Source organism: Miniopterus schreibersii (assembly GCF_964146895.1).
Source record: "Miniopterus schreibersii genome assembly, chromosome: 2".
Taxonomy (NCBI): Eukaryota; Metazoa; Chordata; class Mammalia; order Chiroptera; family Miniopteridae; genus Miniopterus; species Miniopterus schreibersii.
In genome coordinates, this window is record NC_138102.1 from 135,155,208 (window position 1) to 135,177,199 (window position 21,992).

A 21,992-nucleotide genomic window follows, 5' to 3' on the forward strand; every position below is an offset into this window, starting at 1 on the left:
GGTAATTTCAATAATATTGAACTTGATTGCTTTCATGGGGGAAGCTACAGTATAAAGGTTGCTGTGATTTACAGTGAGTTTCCATTCATTCTTTTCAAGTTTAAGATCAAGCCAAATTATGTTAAATGGAGAAGTGGTGGGGAAATCACCCCTTATCAAAATACATTTTGTATAGTGGGTTTCAATCCTTGAAGGACTGTTTTAATTTAAATTGGATCACATTACCTACTTTAATGGGGGAGGTCGTGGATACCAGGGATAGGATTATGGCAGATTCAGTTTTGCAATCTGGTTAAATGAATTACTCATTGGGTCAGAGTGGCCATGCTCACTATGGAACATTTTAGGGTGATGGGTACTGTGACCATGGGGAATTTTAGACAAAGTAATAGCTCCAATGATTAAGGAAAAACTTTAATATTTGGTAACTCCTTCAGAAGAATAGGAGTACCTTATTTAAACTTAGTAAAGTGCCAGATGTGACTGTCACTTGAGCTCTAGTATCAATTAAAGCTGTTAAGGTTTGCCAGTTGGTGCATTTCAGCAGATATTAAAGTTAATTCAGAGTCCATGTTGTAAAGACATAAAAGCCAGTTGATGCTATATTATCTTTTTTTGTATAAATTATTTGAGTAAATTTTTGATTTCTAAATGTGTCCAATTGTGGACCTGTGTATTACTTCTTGGTTCTTTCCTCTATGTCTAGACAATGACTACGACTTGCCTTCCTCCTCTCCCTCCTCTCCCTCCCCCTCCTCCATTTTCTTTCTCCCCATGGTTATTAGATCCACTCCAGGGGGACTCTCTACTCCGTCCATATTTACAAGTTTCTTTCTCCTGAGAGCTGTAAATCAACATCATTAGGGTTAGGGGCCTCCTTCATGGCAGTGGTTGCTTTATAGGGCTTAAGGACCCCATGTTGAACTAATCCTGTGGTTGTGCCACAGGAGTGCCATGGGTATTTTTCCGTAGAACCCAGAGGATCATGATCTTTGGGGGGGGGGGGGGGCACAGAAACATAGGCAGCAGCAACAGCAGAGGAATTTTATAGGGTCCCAGTGAGCCATTTGCATTTAGAATGTGACCTCAGCATGCCACATGGTGAACATTCTTCCTCACACAAGCAACTACCCAATGGGCCCACGTATGGCAAAGAATATCAGTTTTCCTTCGGAGAACTCTATTGAATGGGGCCTATGCCTGGCTTAGACCCATAACCAGCAGTCACAGGGAAGAGCTGTTCTCCTCAGCCTAGCATCAGTCTTGACTTATACTGGAATTGATGATTCCATGATCAATGACACATGATTCAGCTAAGACACAAAGATAATTTTGGCCAAGACGCTGAACTTCGGAACACTTTAAGGAAGGCCCAGCCCCATACTCCTGCCCTTAAGTGTCAATTATCAAAACTTCCAATTTAGGTTTGTAAATCTACAAAAGACTCAGTTGGACTCAACGAATGCAGCATAGGGAAGCACAACTCAAAAAGCCGGCTTGCCAGAAGGCAGCAAACGGAAGCAGGAGAATGATGAGTGGTGGTCATCACTGCCTACACAAGCTGCTTACAGACCAACTGTAACCAGCTCACCATGATGGGACGGATCCCCACTCAACATTTGATTTAGTTATTGAGACCAATGATGCCACACACCCGCACATCACAAGAGGTTATGGGAATGTTTATTATTTACATAATGAGGACTTATGGATAAACAGGATAACTTTCCAAGATGGCCCCAAAGGAGGCTGGTTCTGCTTTCATGGTTAGGGAGTAGGTCTGCGGTGAGAGTTCTTAATCATAGCTGGAAGTTGCATGCTTTGGACTTCCTACCAGCATAAAAAGAGAGAGCACCCAGACTTATTTGATTAGCTTGTCTGAATGTGGGTGGAGGGGGGAGGAAAGTGGTAGGGCTTGAAAGCTGTTGGGAATCAAATATCAAAAATGGACTTAGTCTTCATTAGAGTTCCAGATGATTACTGTGATCTTTGATATTAATCAGTGTCTTTGCAAAAGAACTTTATGGTAATATTAAATATATTTGGGGAATGAGGTAGGTAAAAATAAATGTGCCTATATAACATTAATACTAATATATGACAAAAGACCAACTTACAATTGAGGAACATTAAAAAATGAATGGAGGGTGAGGGACACGGAAAGAGATCAACCAAAGAATATATATGCATATATGTATTCATAACCCATGGACAAAGACAATAAAGTGGTGAAGGCCTAGGGTGGCAGGGGCAGGGGAGAGGAAGGCAAAGGGGAGGAGTGGGGGACACCTATAATAGAGTCAACAATTTATAAAAAAGAAAAAAATGAATGTAGGAAACTGAAACTAACTTAGAATTGTATTTGAAGGACAACATAACAATTTCGATAATAAAATGATATACACACATAATTAAAGTTTCGGTTCCTTTATAAAGAATTATTTTATGGGTTGTACCAAGCTGCATATGATACTACCTTTCACTGATTGTGTAATCAAATTTAATTCAGAGTAGTCTAATTTGTCTGCTTAAATTATCAAGCATTAAAATTGAATTTAAATAATTTAGTATTGAATATATATAAACTAAGAGAGGAATGAGTAGCTATTTATTTCACCACCAAGAAATTAAAGCCAGCTGAAATTCTAAATACCCAGCATATTCTACACAGACAAAATGACAATATTCTAGATGAAATAGAAACATACTTTTAATGTCATAAAGATTTAGATGCCAATTTTATAAGCAGGCTGTTACTACCCTCAAAACATCTCAGAGTAAAAACATCTCATGAGTAAAGCTTTGCACTGAATAATCTAAATAATGTGATCATCTGTAGCTCTATTACCAGTAACCTTATGTTTTAAATGTCATTTATTACAGATAGTATCATCTGAAAAAATGAATTACAGATAATCCCTCTTTTCAAAGAGGAAAAGTATTAAAGTTAACGAAATGTCTGTATGTGTGTCTTTTTTGGCTATATTGAGGCCAATGGAAGGAAAAACTCGTATGTTGCATGAATTTTGTGATATGTTTTTACTGTCACTCAAACTAACTTACAAATATTATTTTAAATAAAATTTTGACAATATTTATGCAATTTTTAATATTTCTCTTTGGTAGGTACTCTTTTAAATGTTTCCCTTTTTTCTAAAGAGAAAATCATGAAGGCAAGATTTTAAAAACCGATAAGAAATTTATAAAACTATAAACTATTTATTGAAATAGGATGTTTTTATTTTGAGGAGAACATTGGATATTTCATTTTGAGAGAAGCTTTAGCATATACCTAAGAAATTAAATATTTAAGGCATAATTTAGGACACAGATTCATAAAGCTCTAGTTAAACAACTTGCATTAGATCAACAGCTGATTAGTTGCAAATTCAGATTTTATCCCTCAAAGCAATAACTCTAAGATGCCTTATAATCAAGAGACTAATGAATATCAACCCTTGAAGATAAAAGCCCCAATATCTACTAGAAAAAAATACAAAATTACTAGAACTGTGAATTTTCATTACAATTGGTGACCAGCATAAAATTATGGAAAATAAGCTACCATAGAAAAAAGCCACAGTATATTAAATATTGTCTACTCAAAAATTACTGGAAATAAAGCTGTAAGGGGGCAATTTTGTCTCTAAGGAAATATCCTTGACTTTGCATGATAGGATTATTTCACTAGATTTCCCAAGATTTATGTCAGATATCCCTTCTAATAAAATAATAAGCATTGTGTTATTTTTCATGATTTCATGTTTATCATGTGTATCAAGGGGAATACTTTTGGTCTCAAGTAGCAAAATATCTAATAGTGGCTTGAAATATAAAGAAATTTATTATTAAGTTAGCAAGTGTCATATAAGTTGAGAGTATTTACCCAGCTGTTAAATGATGTATTCAAGGAACTGGGATATTTCTATTATTACCGCCCTACCATCCTTAACATGTTGGTTTTTCTTCTTTATGCTGTCCTTCAAGTTTACAAAATGGTGACCCCACCTCCACGTGTGCATTAAAAGCAGTAATAAAAGGAGAGGAGAAATGCCAGTGGAACAACAAATAGATGTACCTCTCTCTCTCAAAATCAATAAATTAAAAAGGAAAAGAAAGCTTTCTCAGAATCCTATGACCTTTAGACTTTTGATGATAATATATTGCTTATTTCTGGTGCACATGGCCACCTTTAACTCAAGACAAGGTAAGACAGCCACTATAGTTGGAATTGGAAGAACTGGTTTGCAAATGTAAGATGTGCTACTCAACCAAATGCATCAATCACATCAAGCAACTTTTGATCACCAATTTTTCCCTAAAAAATTGTGTCAGAGAACATACTGATTCCTAGACAGCAGTATTTTTCAGTTAATACATTGGTATTATTGTCATATGTGTATGTGTGTCTTGTGTAAATTTATGTGATCTCTCTTTAGTAAATATATATGGAAAACAGAGAAAACCCAATTTCTCTACTGCAAGGCCATTCACCACTGTATGAAATAGCAATGCTAATGAGGCACTGCCTCTATGCATTCTTCTCTGATTTAAATGCCAGAATCCTTTGACTTCATTGTTCAGACAATAAATGTATTGGGTTTTGAGGTGTATTATTTATTATTTTCCCTTCATTTAAGTTCTGAGTAAAGTGAGATATAGATATCCATTTCAAATTAATATATTTCTATCAGCTTTGTTAATGGTAAACCTGGATGAATAATGTAACTTTGATCAGCTGAATTTTGGTCTTCCTGCTGCATGTCTTCTCCAGTTATAATCCACTCTTTTCATGGAGACTCAAAGCTTTATTAAAACTCATTGTAATTAAAGAGGCAGAGTTAGGGTTAGAAAGGGGGAGGAAGAGAGGAAGGAGACAGAGAGATTTGAGAGAGAGAGAAACTCAGCCTGCCCTAATGGGGATATTTACTAAGTCTTGGAGATTCAGATGCATGTGATAGGATCCCCCTTTGTTATTCGAGCAATTCTCAAGATGAGTGTTGATAAGAAGAACGTTTCTCCTCCCACAGAACCTGAAAAAGCCTAGATACTTGCTTCCCTAGATAACCTTGTGACTGAGGCAAAAGTACTATTCCTAAACTCCAATAATCAGGTACCTCTTTCCCAGATACTACATTGGGAACTAAAGAAACATGAACTGTGTAAAATGATTGCAGTGGCCGTGGCAACAGCAAATCCTGTTTCTGCTGCAATGATTCTGTGGTGCTCGACTGGTACTCAGTGTTGAGTAGTAATGGTGGCAGGAGCACCAGCCGTCAAACTCACCTTCCCTTGGAAAAACAAACATATCCTCACTAAACTGACACTGTCACATAATTTTGGATATTATTCTGTTTGCTTCTGAGTACTCTTCAAATGAGTCAGTTAAAGCTAGATTATACTGCTTAACAACCCCAAATCTCAGGGATTAAAAACTATAAGCATTTATTTTTTGGGACTCATACCTTAGGAAAGTCACTATATCAGAAATGCAGAATTTGTGAAAGAGAGAAGATGGTAGAATCATTCAATGCCTCTTAAAGCTTCCCAGGAAAAAAATTCCATTGTCCAAAGCTAGTCACAGAATAAAGCTTAATGTTAATGGGGTAGGAATCTGTATGCTTGTTCTTAGCTCTTTTTTGCATTTTTTAAAAATCTTAGTTCTTAAAAACATTTGTGAACTATGCAATATTTTCAGTAAAATATTATTCTGCAAGAGTTAGTTTCTGTTGCTTGATCCTTGAGTGATGAATACCGGTAGTAGACTTGGGGAGGGGGCATTTAAGCCCTGATTCGGGTGCTCTGATTGCCTGCACACAGAGCAGAGAAAGAGCCTATTATGTGGAGCTGAGAGAACAAGTTGGCAGTATCACCTAGAAAAATGTTTCCCCATTCTTCAGTCTAGCATAATGGTTAAGAACTGGACTTTGGAGTCTGTAATGCTTTGAGTAGTATCTCAGTTTTTGTGCTCATTAGCTTTATGACCTGTGCAAACTATTGAACTTCGTTCCAGTTTCCTTGTCTGTAAGAAGTCGATAGGTAACTACTTCCTAGGGCTGTTGTGGGGATTAAATGGATTAATATGGACATGTTGATATGAACGTAAATGGATTAATAGTGTATGAACCATGATAAATACTTAATTTTAGATATTATTGCAATTATTATTATTGTTACTCCTAGAAGTTGGCTGAAGGTTGTTGTTAGCCCCTAGTTATGAGATGTGGTAGTAACCTAGGAAAATGCAGAAAATAGTTCTCCTTTCCAGAGTGAATCAAGAAGTCAAAGCAAGAGCAGGATAAGGTCAGTATGAACTCGAGTAAGTTAATCTTGAGTTTATACTATGACTGTATTTGCTTATCTGCCCCTCCAGTGGTATGGAAAATCATCCAACCAAAAACACAGCACGGTACTCATGATAAGTTTCTGCATAAATGTTATGCTTAGAAATATCCTCTGACTGGAGTAGCTTTGTTGGGTAAATTATTTCACTGGACAGAACTTAGCGCCACTCTATTCTTAAAGAGTGACTGATAATATAGTGCCTTCAATCTTGGCTGAAATATTGCCTTGCCACCGTGTGTGTGTGTGTGTGTGTGTGTGTGGGTGTGTGTGAGCTTAATGACAGCACCAGCAAAGAAAAAATTATATTCTGAATCTCTCCACAGTCCATTGTGCTGACAGGTGCCTATGAATCAAGCAATGACACTTGCATAGGCACTTAATATTTGGGCCTAACATATTAAATTCCATTCAACACAAATACTAACCATGGACACAAAATAGAAAGAAAGGAGACTTGCTGTCATTAGGGACACATTTGATAGGGTATTTTTGTTTATTTGTTTTGTGTTCTTTTAAAAATCTTTTTATTGATTTCAGAGAGAGGAAGGGAGAGGGAGAGAGAGAGAGAAACATCAGTGATGAGTCATTGATTGGCTACCTCCTGTGCGCCCCCTACTGGGGGTAGAGCCGCAACCTGGGCATGTGCCCACACCTCCTGGTTCATAAGCTGATGTTCAACCACTGAGCCATGCCAGCCGGGCTTGTTTGTTTTGCAGTGTAATGTGGAATTTGAAATGGACATCTTCAGGAGCTAAAGGAGAAAGGTGAATGGGTGGTGGTCAGGACTTAAAATTCCTAAATAAAAAAACTTCTATTGATTGCATTTTTTACTCTTATTTTTTAATTTAAGTATAGCTGGTATACAATCTTATAATAATTTCAGGTGTACAATATAGTGATTTCAACATTTTTATACTTTATAATGTGATCATTCCACTAATTCTAGTAATCATCTGTCGCCATGTAAACGTGCCATATATTATTGACTAAATTTCCTTTCCCCTTTTTACTTCTATCCCCAACTCCTCCCTTCTGGTAACCATCCCTTGGTTTCTGTTTCTATGAGTCTGTTTTTGTTTTGTTTGTTCATTTCATTTGTTTTTAGTTTCTACATATAAATGAAACCATAAGGTATTTTTCTTTCTCTGCCTGATTTAGTTCACTTATCATAATACCCTCTATATCTATTCATGTTGTCCCAAATGGCAAGATTTCATTTTTTTTATTGTTGTGTGACATTCCATTGTATATATCACATATTTTTTTTTATTCATTCATCTATTGATGGACAACTAGGTTGCTTCCATACCTTGGCTATTGTAAATAATGCTGCAGTGAACATGGAGGAGCATATATCTTTTCAAATTAGTGTTCTTGTTTTCTTTGGATAGATACCCAGAAATGGAATTGCTGGGTCATATGGTGCATCTATTTTTAGTTTTTCGAGGAATCACCATGTTTTCCACAGGGGCTGCACCAGTTTGCAGTCCAATCAACAGTGCATGAAGATTCTGTTTTCTCTGCATCCTTGACAACATGTTATTTGTTGACTTTTTGATAATAGCCATTCTAATTGGTGTGAGGTGGTACCTCATTGTGATTTTGAATTGCATTTCCCTGATGATTTCATTTTTAAAAAAGAAAATAAAATGAAATAGCTACATAAAAGAAAGAAGTAAGTATATCTGTTTCCATTTTTCTTCACTTTTCCTGGGACTAGAAATAAATTATATTATCTAATAAAAGGGGAAAAGCTAATGATAAAATAAATTAGATGGTTTCAATTTGAAAGTTGCAGAAACATGGGAAGTACAAATGTAATAAATTTATGCAAACACAGCACAGCTATTATTATAAATTATTAGCTTGACTGCTAAATGAACTGTTGATTATGCAGCATGTGTAAGTTATGAGAAAAGTAATATTATGAGAAATAACATTTGCATTTTTCTGACTTTTTACTTGGAAATTTCAGATAGTATTGTAAATGTGTTTTTTAATCTTAGATTTTAAGAGGAAGAAGACAAAAAACAAATGACATCAAGCAGAGAAAAAATATGTATGTTTCAGTATAGTTTATAAATCTGTAATTATATTACATTAGTATATTTTATTCTAAAAAACACAGATGTTTAAAAAACCAGTTTTTTATAGTGCTGACTTTCCACAGGGCTACATTTTTGGAACTAGCTCAGCCCAAATTGTCTGATGGCAAAGAGGTAGCCATGACAACAGAGCTTTGAGAAGCCAAAGAGCACATATGACATGATATGTATTGTTAATCTCTAACAAAGGTAGAAACAAGTTCTCTGATTGGTTTGAAATATTTATAAAAATGCAAGTTTTTTCAATAAAAAATTAAGACATATGGGATATTTACCAGAAAATATAAGTAATAAGAAAGGAGGGGATGAGAAAGTAAATTACTTATTGATTGAAGTAATACAATGAACAAGGCACATTGCTAGGTGCTTTAAATGTATTATTTGAACCACACAAAGTTCCTGTGTGAGGGGTAAAAGTCCTACTTTTGCAGTTGGGAAAGCCCATGTTCAAAGTAATTTTCCTAAAGTCTTATGACCAGCAAAGCACAGAACAAGACTTGAATGCATTCATCATTATACATTGACTACGACTTTAAAATCAATAATAAAACCTAGATTCAGACTTTGGAAGAAAAAGAAACACTATCAAACAAACTAGATGTTTCACAGATATGTGCCTAAGTCAGAAAAAGGCAAATAGTCACTAGAACTTGCAGTTCCTCCGAAAGCCCTGCACACCGCTTTAGACACACACAGCAAGCAGGACAGGTTCGCAATAAAGGTTGGTGGTCACAGTTTATTCTTTGGATAGACATACAGCACCTATATCTATATCTATACTTACATCTTAGAAATTAGGAAAGACATAAGATTATCAAAAGTACATTTTATATTCAAAATGTATTTAAATTTATTTTAACACTTTCTTGAAGATAATTGATATAAAAAGAACTGTAAATATTTAATGTGTAAAATTTGATGAGTTTGGTCATATGTAAATGCCTGTAATGCTATCACCATAATCAAGGTAATAGATATACCCCACACCTCCCAGAATTTCCTTGGTTGGCGTGTGTGTGGGGGGAGGGTGTAAGAACACGTAACATAAGTTCAATCCTCTTAGCAAGTTTTGAATGCGCAATACCAGATTGGCCACTCTAGGTACTATGTTGTACAGCAGATACCTAGAACTTATTCATCTAGCATAACTAAAACTTTATCATCTTGAATAACAATTGCTTATTTTCCCCACCCCCACCCCAGTCCCTGGTAACCACTATTGTATTCTCGGCTTCTATGAATTTGACTATTTTAAGATACCTCATCTAAGTGGAATCATACAATATTTAAAACATAACACAGTACATATGAATTCTTGACTGTAAAGAATACTTTTCTTCCTCAGTGACTCTTGCTGTAAGAGTTGCATAAAAACAACAATTTACTCTTCTTATATCTAGCCCAATATTTACAATTTTGAAAGTTTTTACATGTTTAAAAGTTACATTAAAATATACTTGAACCCATGAAGTATTAAATCTGGAATATTCAGGTACTTTCAAGATTATATTATCTAACAAGTATATTATTTTAATTTTACAAATGATACATGAAACATTTTGGAGTGAAAACTAAACACTATAGACCAAGCCAAAGTACCCATTACTATTACCTCCACACCACACTCTTTCTCAGTATGTGTCTGTTATATACTGTTATCATATTAGTATATTTCTTCTAGAACTCTGTTCATTATATTTATGTATATATGATATATGCATATATAATTATATAAAAACATATACATACATGCAAACATAGTTATATGTATATGAGCATACAGTTATGTATGTATACACACATACTTACAGTTTTTGCTTTGAGTTGAGAGTAGAAATGAAACCACATTGTATATTGCCATCAGCCTTTCACTTGGGGAAGACTTTCCATGTCAGTTATACACATCTTACTCTTTCAACTACTGCATCACATTTAACTATAGATTAGATTCCTGAAACTGGCATTATTTGTTATGCAACTAGCAGGTTATGCTTTAACTTGTGGCAGGATGGGGAACATGCAGTCATGAAAATATAACTTGACATAACCATATCAAATAGAGAGGATGACCAAAGAAAAGTTTATTTTTACATATCTTGTACCCTTTTAGACCCTGTTTCAGTAAACTTTCATATCACTGTTTTTCATGCTACATACTGCTAGAATTCTCGTAGTTCTCTGTGGCCTGTGGATGCTGAAGGACATAGGATAATTTCAGGCTTTGCGTATTCCGGTTCTACTCTGTTAGTCTCACTTTATTCTCTGCTCCTGTTTGACTCTATTATGAATCTTGCCTTCCAGCTAAGCTTAGACCTTGGCTCTACTTGGACCAGTCATTTGCATTTCAACATAAGATCTACAGCAAAGAGGCGGGGGCAAAATTCCATAATTGTTAAGATTCAATCGTTATATTAAAGACAATGAGGGAATACTGAGGGATTTACCTTCTCTCATCAAGAGGAGGAAGATAAGCTTTATATGGTGCTTTTGGTTCTCTTTTAGCACTTTGTGAGTAAAACGTAAATAGCTGATTAAATTGTTCGTGCTCAATAGTTAGGAATAGTATAAACAATTTTATTTTTATTACATATCTGAATTCCAAGTAAGAAAAGGTAAAATACAAACAAGCACTTCTGGATGTTTTCCTCAGCACATTCTTCCGTGTGAGCATTTGCATTTCAGTTGTATAAATGAGATTCTAGTCTAATTTTTTTTTTAAATATGTCTTTATCGATTTTAGAGAGAGGAAGAGAGAGAGAGACAGAAACATCAATGATATGAGAGGGTCACCGATCGTCTGCCTCCTGCACGTCCCCCACCGGGGATCAAGCCCGCAACCCGGGCATGTGCCCTGACCAGGAATCAAACCTCAATCTCCTGGATCCTAGGTCGATGCTCAGTGGCTGAGCCACGCCCGGCCGGGCTAGTCTAAAATTTTTTGAATGGGAGAATAACATAGAAAAAAAATTTAATTGACAATAATAGAAGCTGAAACTTTTAAATCTCAATTTAATATATATGAACATATTCAGCAATATCCTTAGTTTTTCATATTGAACATTGTAAGAATATAGAAATAGGATACAATAGTTTATTCAGATTAATTAAATTTTAATGCATCTTAATATTCATGTGTGTGTAATGTATTTGCTTTACACTATTTTAATCCCATTTTATATTAATTATTTCAAGTAATGCCTCTGTGTACACATTAAGTGCTCTATAAATGTCTGGGGGAAACTCGCATTTATATTTTATTTTATTTTATTAAGAATTAAAGTACATATTTTGAATGAATGGAGCACTACTCATTATTTTCTACTTCTGCCTGTCCATTATGGCAGTCATTTGGGGTTCTAAATTTGGTTTAACCTCCATGACATCTCCAAATGGAATTGCAGGATGAAAAAAAAAAAAATAGAAGTTTGGACACATGAATAATTTTTGACAGAATCTGACTCAGAGTTAAGTAAGTTGAAAGGACAAGAAATAGGATTTGGAGAAAAGTGAAAGTTATGGCTAAGATTATGACAATAAGGTAAGTATATAAAATATACAGATGACCAAATCTACTAAATTTTCCCTTTGGTCATGTACATGAACATGAGAAAAAAAATGTTAAATTACCTTCAAGTCCATTCCTAATTCATCATATTATGACATTAAAGATTAGAAATAAAATCAAGAAGTTACAAGTACTGTGCCTACCTGTGGTTAAATGTTCCCTTGCTTTCATAGTGTGTCAGCAATGCATTTGAAGATTGAACTCCTTGAACACTGCCCTTGAACCCTTTCTCAGCAGCTGGCTTTCTGTCACCCATGAACAATCTACTCAGCTTGTGACCATTCTGACTTTGAACACTGAGTTTCTTGCATGCTGTCTTTGCTGCTTGATTCATAGCAAGCATCACAGATAATTTATATATATAAACTACATAACAAGATAATTGTCTCTACAATTCTGGATGCCACATACCTATATATTTTTCTAACTGAAAACTGGAAATTACTAAATCTTGCACTGTGTCTTGTCTCTTCCCATCTGAACATTTGCTCCTCTATGGGCATATCTCCCCATTTTTGTTTTCTTAATTCTGATGTGTGGCCCAATGTCAGCACTCTCTTTATATTTGTTCTTCATCATTAATCTCAATATATAGGATTATATTTTCTTCTTCAAGGCTAGTTAATATATTTGCGATCACTTTCTTTATAACACCCACAAAAAAGACATCTTTTGCCTCAAGGTACCAGAAAATGAACACATAGTAGTTATTTAGAAATGATATTTCTATAGGCTCTGATGAGTAAAAGATCATGCTCAGGTTCTGAGCTGAAGCTACTACCAAATTTTCTACATTTTGACATGACTCATAACACTTAAGAGGTATTTCTCCACTCTATTATTTATCTTAACTAAGATTATGACCATGAGAAGATACTGAGTATGTCAAAAATAAGATTCTTATTACTTGGAGTTTATTATTTGAATTATTTATAACAATGCTCTAAGTTTAGAAAAGAACAATAGAACATAATCTGTTAAGTATCTTTCAGTCTAGAATGAAGAGGCAGACATATAAGTAGATAACTATTAAAAATTGTGTACCTTTATAATAAATAAAATAATACAATAAAATTACTTTATAGTGAATTACAGTTAAAAATTGTATTAGTATCAACTTTGGATTACACATATATTACAAAAGGATATGTATGTTATTCCTTAGTCTCTTTAAATTTTATAAATTAACTGGAATTACTAAATCTATAAGTAAATTTGAAAAATATATTACCTTCTCTGCAATGTTTTTTCAAAGTTATCTAAATTTACTTTTGATCTCACTTAAATATGAACACAATTTAGATATCTTCAGAATATTCATGTAATCAAGTTTACTTTCCATTCCCCCTTTGCTGAAGAACTTACTTGAGAATGAGCTGTAAAAAAAAGTGAAGGTGCTGGGGGAATTACTATGGAAGTTATGGAAGGTTTCACATAAGGGAGGTGTGTGGGTTAAGCAGGGCTGGATACTGCAGATAAACCTTGGAAGAATGAAGGGTGAGATGTGTACATCCAGGACAAGGGACTAATGTGTAAGGCACTCCAAGACTACAGCTTCAGTTCACACACAGGTATGAGATGGAATCAAGGCCGATGCGATGAGGCTCTAGACAATAGTTTCAGCCAAATTGTAAAGGACCGTATATGCTGTACTAAGGAGTTTTAATTTTATCCTATGGATAATGAAATCAGCTAGCAAATAAAGGCACACATTTAATAAGAACATGGTTATGTGCTAAAAATAAGGAAAGGAAATCAAAGTAGGAAGTTAGGTGGATATTTAAGTTAAACAATACAAATGACAGACACCTAACTCGACATAAGAATCACAAGGAAATGCAGAGTGCTCAAAAATGTGGCTTGACACTAAATTCTAGGCACTCAGAGAAATAAGAAACTGCTGTGACTGGCAGTGTACATTTACATAAACCTTTGAGAACAGGAATAGTATTTGTTCTTTTCCCTCGAGCAGGATACAACAGAAGGAAAGAAATAACTGTCTTAAGGGTCGTCCAAGAAATTAAATCAATCAAATAATATAGAACCAGACGACTAGTGGTTACAATATTATTGTCTTACACTTTAATCAAACCAATAAAATATGTATAGCCTAATTAATATTAAAATTTTTCTCCTGCTAAATAACATGTAAAAATAAAAGTTCCTCTTTTTCTGATTGGTTATTAAAAATTACTCAGACATTAAAAATAAGAATCATAGTTAAGTGTATAAAATTAGATTATTGTAGTTTCACATTTAAATCAGTAAATGCACAATATTTTTCCACAAAACAAATAGTTTATCAGTCATAAAGATAACTATCTACAAAAACATGTATAATAAGCATGACAGACAGAGGCAAGGTTATTCATCCTTAATTTGATTTTCAACAGCCCTGATGCAAATATGATTTTGTATTCATTCACTTAGTCTCAGTATTTTGTTTATCTTTCCTATTCAAAGCAGAAGGTTAACAAGGATGACAGCACAGATGGTGTCTTCCTTCTTCACAAGTCAAAGTGATGAGCCTTAAAAAGACTCATCCTCTCACCTGTCTGGTCCCTTCTGTGCCCCCATCTGCACAGAGCTAATCTGATGACTTATACTTACTTGACCTCTTGAAACCAGGCTTTCAGGATCAGTTCAGAGAGGAAACAAATTACAGCCTTAGGTTATATTTTAGTTCTATAGATATAAGCAAGTCAGTTTTATCATACAAGGTCATCATATGTATCATAAACTTAAGTTTCAAATACCTTTAACTTTTATGGTTAGTAGCTACTTTAAAGTCTAATGCTCCTTTTGAGTCAACATATATGGTCTTTTTTCCCAGCTTTATTGAGATACGATTGAACATAACACTGTATAAGTTTAAGATGTACAACCTGTTGATTTGATACACTTTTACATCGCAATATGATTACCACCATAGTGTTAGCTAACACCTCCATCACATCACATAATTACCATTTCTTTTTTGCCGTAGCAATTTTCAAGTAAATAATACAGTATTGTTAACAGTAATCACCATGCTGTGCATTCGATCCCGAGAACTTATTCATCTTCCAACTGCAAGTTTGTACTCTTGGAACAACATTTCCCCATTTTCCCCATCCGCCAGCCCCCCTGTAATCATTATTCTGCTCTCTGTTCCTATGACTTTTTTTAGATTCCACAGATAAGTGATATTATACAGTATTTGTCTTCCTCTGTCTGGTTTTATTTCACTTTCCATAATGCCCTCCAGATCCATCCCTGTCGCAAATCGCAGGATTTCCTTCTCCCTCATGGTGGAACAATATCCCACATCTTCTTTACCATCAAGCTAAGAAAATAAGAACCAAACCAATGAGATACTATCTGAACTGGAAACAGTTTCCCTTTCCCTGTCCTGTTGAATAAATGCAGATACTATTACATCAGTGTCAATTCTATTCCTCCAGATGAGCACTGTTTAGCTGTTACATTTCTTCAAAACTTTGCTATAATAAGGTATTTCTGGTGAGGTCAAAGAGTTGCGTATTTTCTCACAGCTTCAGCAGTCTAGGATCATTTCACCTAAACTAGGCTAGCGTCCTACTCTGTCCCTAACTCTGAATGTATCACACACGCCTTCCTTTTCCAAAGGTGCCGGTCTTCTTTCCCTGTATCTGTCGGAGACACGCAGGTCTGCCTTGGTCCTGTCGGTAAAAACAAAAGTGAATGAAGAGAACAACCTTCAGTAAAATCCGAACTGCTGTTTTGTTTCTTCCTCCGTTTTTTAAACAGTGGACTTCAAAATGTCTGCGAATGGTAGTCTTCAAATACTTCTCATTTGTTTTCTTCCTCTCATCGTTTGTTCTGACTACTATATTTACTCTTGCGTTTAAATCATTTGCTGTAGGATACATTGGGCATATCCATCGGGGCTCCCGCCTGGTCCAACTTATGATAGATATAATTACCCACACATTACCTCTGGTAAGCTGGAGCTCTAGACTGCATTTTACCAGTTTTGACAGTTATTGGACTGTGATCAGGAAACTAACCCAACTGAAGATTATTTTTAGACTAGGTAGTAACCTATGAGATTGCTAGACACAAAGGACCAGCTAGTCCAAGAATTTATTCGTACAGGTTAGGCGAATTGGCAAGACCCTCATGACTGATTCTGCCCAGAACATACGGAGACAGTGGGTCAAATTTATGACAAAGTTTTTAAAAGACACTGATAAATAAGCAGAAAATCATATGGGTAGTCTGCAGACTCCTAGGAAAAAAGTGTGGTTGCTAGAGTTCCCTTATGTCTTGGTGAGGTTCAAGTACGGCCAGTGTGAGCCCTCAGAAGCAAGGTGACCATGGACACCAAATAATCCAGTCTTTAAAAAAAGAAGCACATGTGATATTTTTATAATGTAATCGAATGTGATTAAGGCTAAAGGTAAAAACACAAAGTAGCAGATACAGTAGAAATTGATTTGGCCTCTGTGCATGACCTAAGAAGAGTTTTTTACCTTGCAGCAGCACTGGTAGTTTGTTGATTTGTAGCAGGTGTGAAGTGATATCTCATTGTGGTTTTAGTTTGCATCTCTCTGATTATTAGTGACATTGAACATTTTTTCATAATATCTCTTGGCCATCTGTATGTCCTCTTTGGAGAAGTGTCTATTAAGGTCTATTGCCCATTTTTAAATTGGATTCTTTGTCTTCCTGGTATTGAGTTGTATAAGTTCTTTTTTTATTAGTTAATTTTTTATCACCATTTATTCCTTCTATATTCTCTCCCACCACCACTCACCCCACTCCCCACCACAATCGCACACTGTTGTCCATGTCCATGAGTTCTTTCTCTTTTTTTTCTCTTTTCTCAATCCCTCCACCCACTCGCCACCAGAGCAGTCTCTGTCTATATCTCTAGTTTGCTTGTTAGTTCAATTTATTCATTAAATTCCACACATGAGTAAAATCGTATGGTACTTGTCTTTTTCAGACTGGCTTATTTCACTTAGCATAATATTCTCCAGGTCCATCCATGCTATTGCAAAGGGTAATTTTTCCCCTTTTTATAGCTGCGTAGTATTCCATTGTGCAAATGTGCCACAGCTTTTTTATCCACTCATCTACTGATGGGCACTTGGGCTGCTTCCAAATCTTGGCTATTGTAAATAAGGCTGCAATAAACAAATTGTGTTTCAGGTTTCTTCAGATAAATCCCCAGAAGTGGAATGGCTGGGTCATAAGGCAGTTCCATTTTTAATTTTTTGAGGTAACAGTGGCTGCACCAGTCTGCATTCCTGCCAACAGTGCACAAAGGTTCCCTTTCCTCCACATCCTTGCCAGGACTTGTTTGCTGATTTATTGATGATACCAAGGACTTGTTTGCTGATTTATTGATGATACCCATTCTGACAGGTATGAGATGATATCTTATTGGGGTTTTAATTAGCATCTCTCCAATGATTAGTGACATTGAGCATCTTTTATTATGTCTCTTGGCCATCTGTATATCCTCTTTGGAGAAGTGTCTATTCAGGTCCTTTGCCCATTTTTTAAAAATGTTTTTACTGATTTCAGAAGGAGGAGGGAGAGGGAGAAAGAAACAGAAACATCAATTATGAGAGTCATTGATCCACTGTCTCCTGTACGCCTCCTACTGGGGATCAAGCCCACAACCCAGACATGTGCCCTGACCAGGAATTGAACTGTGACCTCTTGGTTCATAAGCCGAAGTTCAACCACTTAACTACGCCGGCAAGGCCTTTGCCCATTTTTTAATTGGGTTGTTTGTTTTTTGTGTGTGTTGAGTTTTATAAGTTCTTTATAAATGTTGGATATCAACCCCTTATCAAATGTATCTGCAAATATGTTCTCCCATTCAGTGGGTTCTTTTTTCATTTTGTTGGTGGCTTATTTTGCTGTGCAGTGCTTTTTAGTTTGATGTAGTCCTATTTGTTCATTTTCTTCCTTTATTTCCCTTGCCCTAGGAGACATATCAGTAAAAATATTGCTACAAGAGATGTCTGAGATTTTACTGCCTATGTTTTCTTGTAGGATTTTTATGGTTTCTACAATCAACAAGTAAATATATTATTATCAAGTCTACATGAAACTCTTATAAAAATTGATTATATACTAGGTCACTACTAAGCCTCAACACATTTCAAAGAATTGATCATACATCCATGTTGTCTGACCACAACAAAGCTAAAAATAAATTAGCCACTACATTTTGTACTTGTTTTGTGTGTAAGAAAAAATAGAGATGGTATTAAGCCATCATTTCTGAAAGCTGAAAAAGTTAGTCTGACCTAGTGCTGTTGGAAAGGCAATAGAAACAAAATTTGCTGCCAAGGAAAAATCAAACATTCTCTAAAATAAACTAAGATTTAGGTTAAAAATTCCTTTGTGGTTTACAGTATCAACACTGGAAAAATCACAGTGAAGAATTGTATGAAATACTTTATTCCCCATTTGAAACTATTGCTGAGAATATATATTTAAAGAGGGAGGGGATAAACAGTTTTCGATATTTGTTGCATTAGTCTTTCTATACCATGATTAAGAAATTAGAACCGTGTTTGAACTGTGAATTAAAAATCCTAGGCAGATTCTTATTCTCCTTGCAACTGATGTTGTCTTTTATCTGTTTCTCCCCCACTAAAAATGGTTTTGCTTTAGTGAAATAAGCCAATCAGAGAAAGAAATACCATATGATTTCACTTATATGTGGAATCTAATGATCAAAATAAACTAACAAATAAAATAGGAACAGACTCAGATACAGAGAACACTGACAGCTCTCAGAGGGAAGGGGGTTGGGGGGCTGGGTGAAAAGGTGAAGGGATTAAGCAAAACAAAAAACTTATACACATAGACAACAGGATGGTGATTACCAGAGGGGAAGGGGGGGGAGGGGGAGGGAGGTGGGGGCAGGTAAAGGGGAGTAAATGGTGACGGAAGGAGACTTGACTGTGGGTGGTGAACACCCAGTACAATGTACAGATGATGTCTTAAGAATTGCACATCTCAAACTTGTATAATGTTATTAACCAATGTCACCCCAAAAATTCAATAAACATTTTAAAACTTTAAAAATATATATGAAATACCAGGAGGAATACAATATCATAAAAATTGAGGGGGGAAATAAGATAGAAACAGAAGAGGAAATCTGACTCTTTCCTTGATAACAAAAAGAAAAAGGTTGAGAGTGTATTTTCACACTCTTAACAGATAAATGGCAATCAGAGAATGCATATTAGGAGGACTTTTATCCTCAGGGCAGAAAAAAATCCTGAATTTATGTAGAACAGAAGCCTTCTTACTGCTAATTATGGATGGTGGCACTTTCTTTCTTAGAAGTGACAATCCCCTTATAGGCAGAGATGACTGGGAGCTGCTTTTCTGACTGCAGATAGAAGAGCTTATTTTCTGTTTCCTCCCAGAACCAATCATACTTTTAACATCAACTTCCACAGAAACAGTTGATACATGACCACCTTTCTTGGTCAACCATGCCTTATTTAAACAAGTTCCTCTGGAGAGTTTAAATGGTTTGGCATGGAAATAAATTGGCCAGGGACAGCTCTGTTCCATTTTATAGAATAGCATGTAAAAATGAAAGTAGTATGTATCCAGCTATGAATTTAATTGTTATTAATTTAATAGTATCAAAAAGTAATTTTAAGCTCACATTGAAAATGTAATAAAGAGACATTTTTTTTAAATGATGGATAATTGAAAAATAATAATCAGAAAATTATTATGCACCTTTGGGTTAAATTAGATAACAGCTTGATCTTGAGAAACGTAATAACTCTTAGGCCGAGGGCTGAAGTTTTAGTTCTCACTGAAATAATATAATATGCTACATATTAATCTAACAATAAAAAGGATTTTTCTTATTTCTCATTATCAGAAGCAATTTAAGAATAATCTAGTTTAATATTTGAAAAGAAATATGACATCATAGAACTGGAATGATTAAGAGAGTAATGATATCTTAACTATTCTAAGAACCTCTATTCATTTAGGGGAGCATTTCCTAAATGAACCCTATAGGATATTAACATATATTTAGTAAGAAAAAAAGTTATTGTGGCCAAAGGAGTTTAGAAAATAATATGTATTCTGTTCTGCTTATAGATTCACAATGCTCATATTCATGGCCTTAAGAAATTTTGTGAAGAACCTGCTTAGAGTGAGTGGGTGTGGTAGTCTGTAGAAGGGGAGAGGCAATGGCGCATCTGCAGGCCTGAGAGAGTCCTGTTTTCTTGGCCTCCCAGCACCACACCCTCCTTGATCCAGCATGCAGGTGCTGGGTGGCTGCCATGAACTCCAAAGCCATGAGGATCCACAACAAAGGATATTTCCAGGTGAACTGAAGAATTTCTCAGCAAAGATATCAATTACCTTATTTCAAATAGAAAGGAAGCTAAATTTGCACAAACCTTTGGACGAATTTCTCCGGTACCAAGTCCAGAACCTGCGTATACTGCAGAAACCACGTCACCTCATCTCAGCCATGATGGAAATTCATTTAAGTCTCCAGATTCAGTGTGTTTGAGCAGAGGAAAACTATTAGCTGAAAAAGGTATCAAGGACCATGATTTTATTCCTTCAAATAGTATATTATCAAATGCCTTATCCTGGGGAGTAAAAATTCTTCATATTTATAACATTAGATACTGCATTGAACAAAAGAAAAAAGAATTGTATTTACTCAAGAAATCAAACACTTCTGTAAGAGATGCAGGGAAAAGAGTAGCTATTGGCACACAGAAAACAAGAACAGGTCGACTCAAAGAGCCTTTTCTAAAGGTGAAAAATAGGAGCCAGCCTTCTAGACCGCTTCATCTTCATCTTCAGTATGCCTTATATAAATTACTCTATTCATAAGCCTTCTAGTCCATTTGATATAGATAAGCCTTCTAATATCCAAAAGCAAACTCAGGTTAAACTAAGAACCCAAACACACGACAATAAAGGTGATGGAATCCCAATTCAGCTCCAAGTGAAAGAGAAGGGCACTCCAAGAACTCCCACCAGCAAACGGCGGGGACATAGAGGACGCCCCACTGATAACAGGATTAGGTAGGTTTCACAGGCTCCCTGTGGATTGGCTGATTAGGATAAATCTTGGGCTCGGGCATTGTGGCATCTCCAGTTGTCTGACCTGGCTCCAGGGTGATTAGGGCAGATGCATAGTGGACAGAGTATGAGAAGCTGATACGGAAGGTGGCTTGAGGTGTAGACTCAATCAGCTTCTCAAGGGGAACTGATCCCTCTCTAATGAGGGCTTCAAAACTGTGAGAAGAGGAAGAATTTAAGAGAGAGTGATGTCAGCAAGATAGAGTAGGGGATCCTAGCCACCCCACCCAATAAATGACTTAACAACTCTCCATGGATGAAAGTAGGCTTTCAGATTCAGTGATTGCTCTACTACTCTGTCCCTAAAATTTGAAGTTTGAGTAACCACAAGACTAGAGTGCAATGTTGAAAAATAGGAGGGTTAAGATATCATCAATCCCTTTGACAAAGGGGCTTGCTTGAAAACAAATGGCTAGTTCTAACAGCTTGTAAGCATCAAAAGCCAAATTGAAAGCCAAGTCTCATTCCATCATAGTGCCTATTCTCATCTCAAGTTTTAGTTATTAAGTGTAATATAGTGAGAACAGCTAATAGTAGATTTCACTATATATATAAAAATATTCATTGTCAGATGGAATTTGAAGTAAAGAAATCCAAGTAAAGCATCTTTTTTAAATTTTTTAATTCAAAGTTTTTATTTTTTTTTTGCCAACTACGTCATCACAAAGCAGAGGTAATATCACCATGTGCTGAACTAAAATAGTCCTCCCCTTGGAGTCACCACATTATTTCTAGTTCTACCAGTTAGAGCCACGGAACATAAATCTAATCTCTCTTCCACGTGATGGGCTCTCAAATTTTAGAGATAACTATCATATTGCTGGCAATTTTCTTGTCTTCATAGTAAA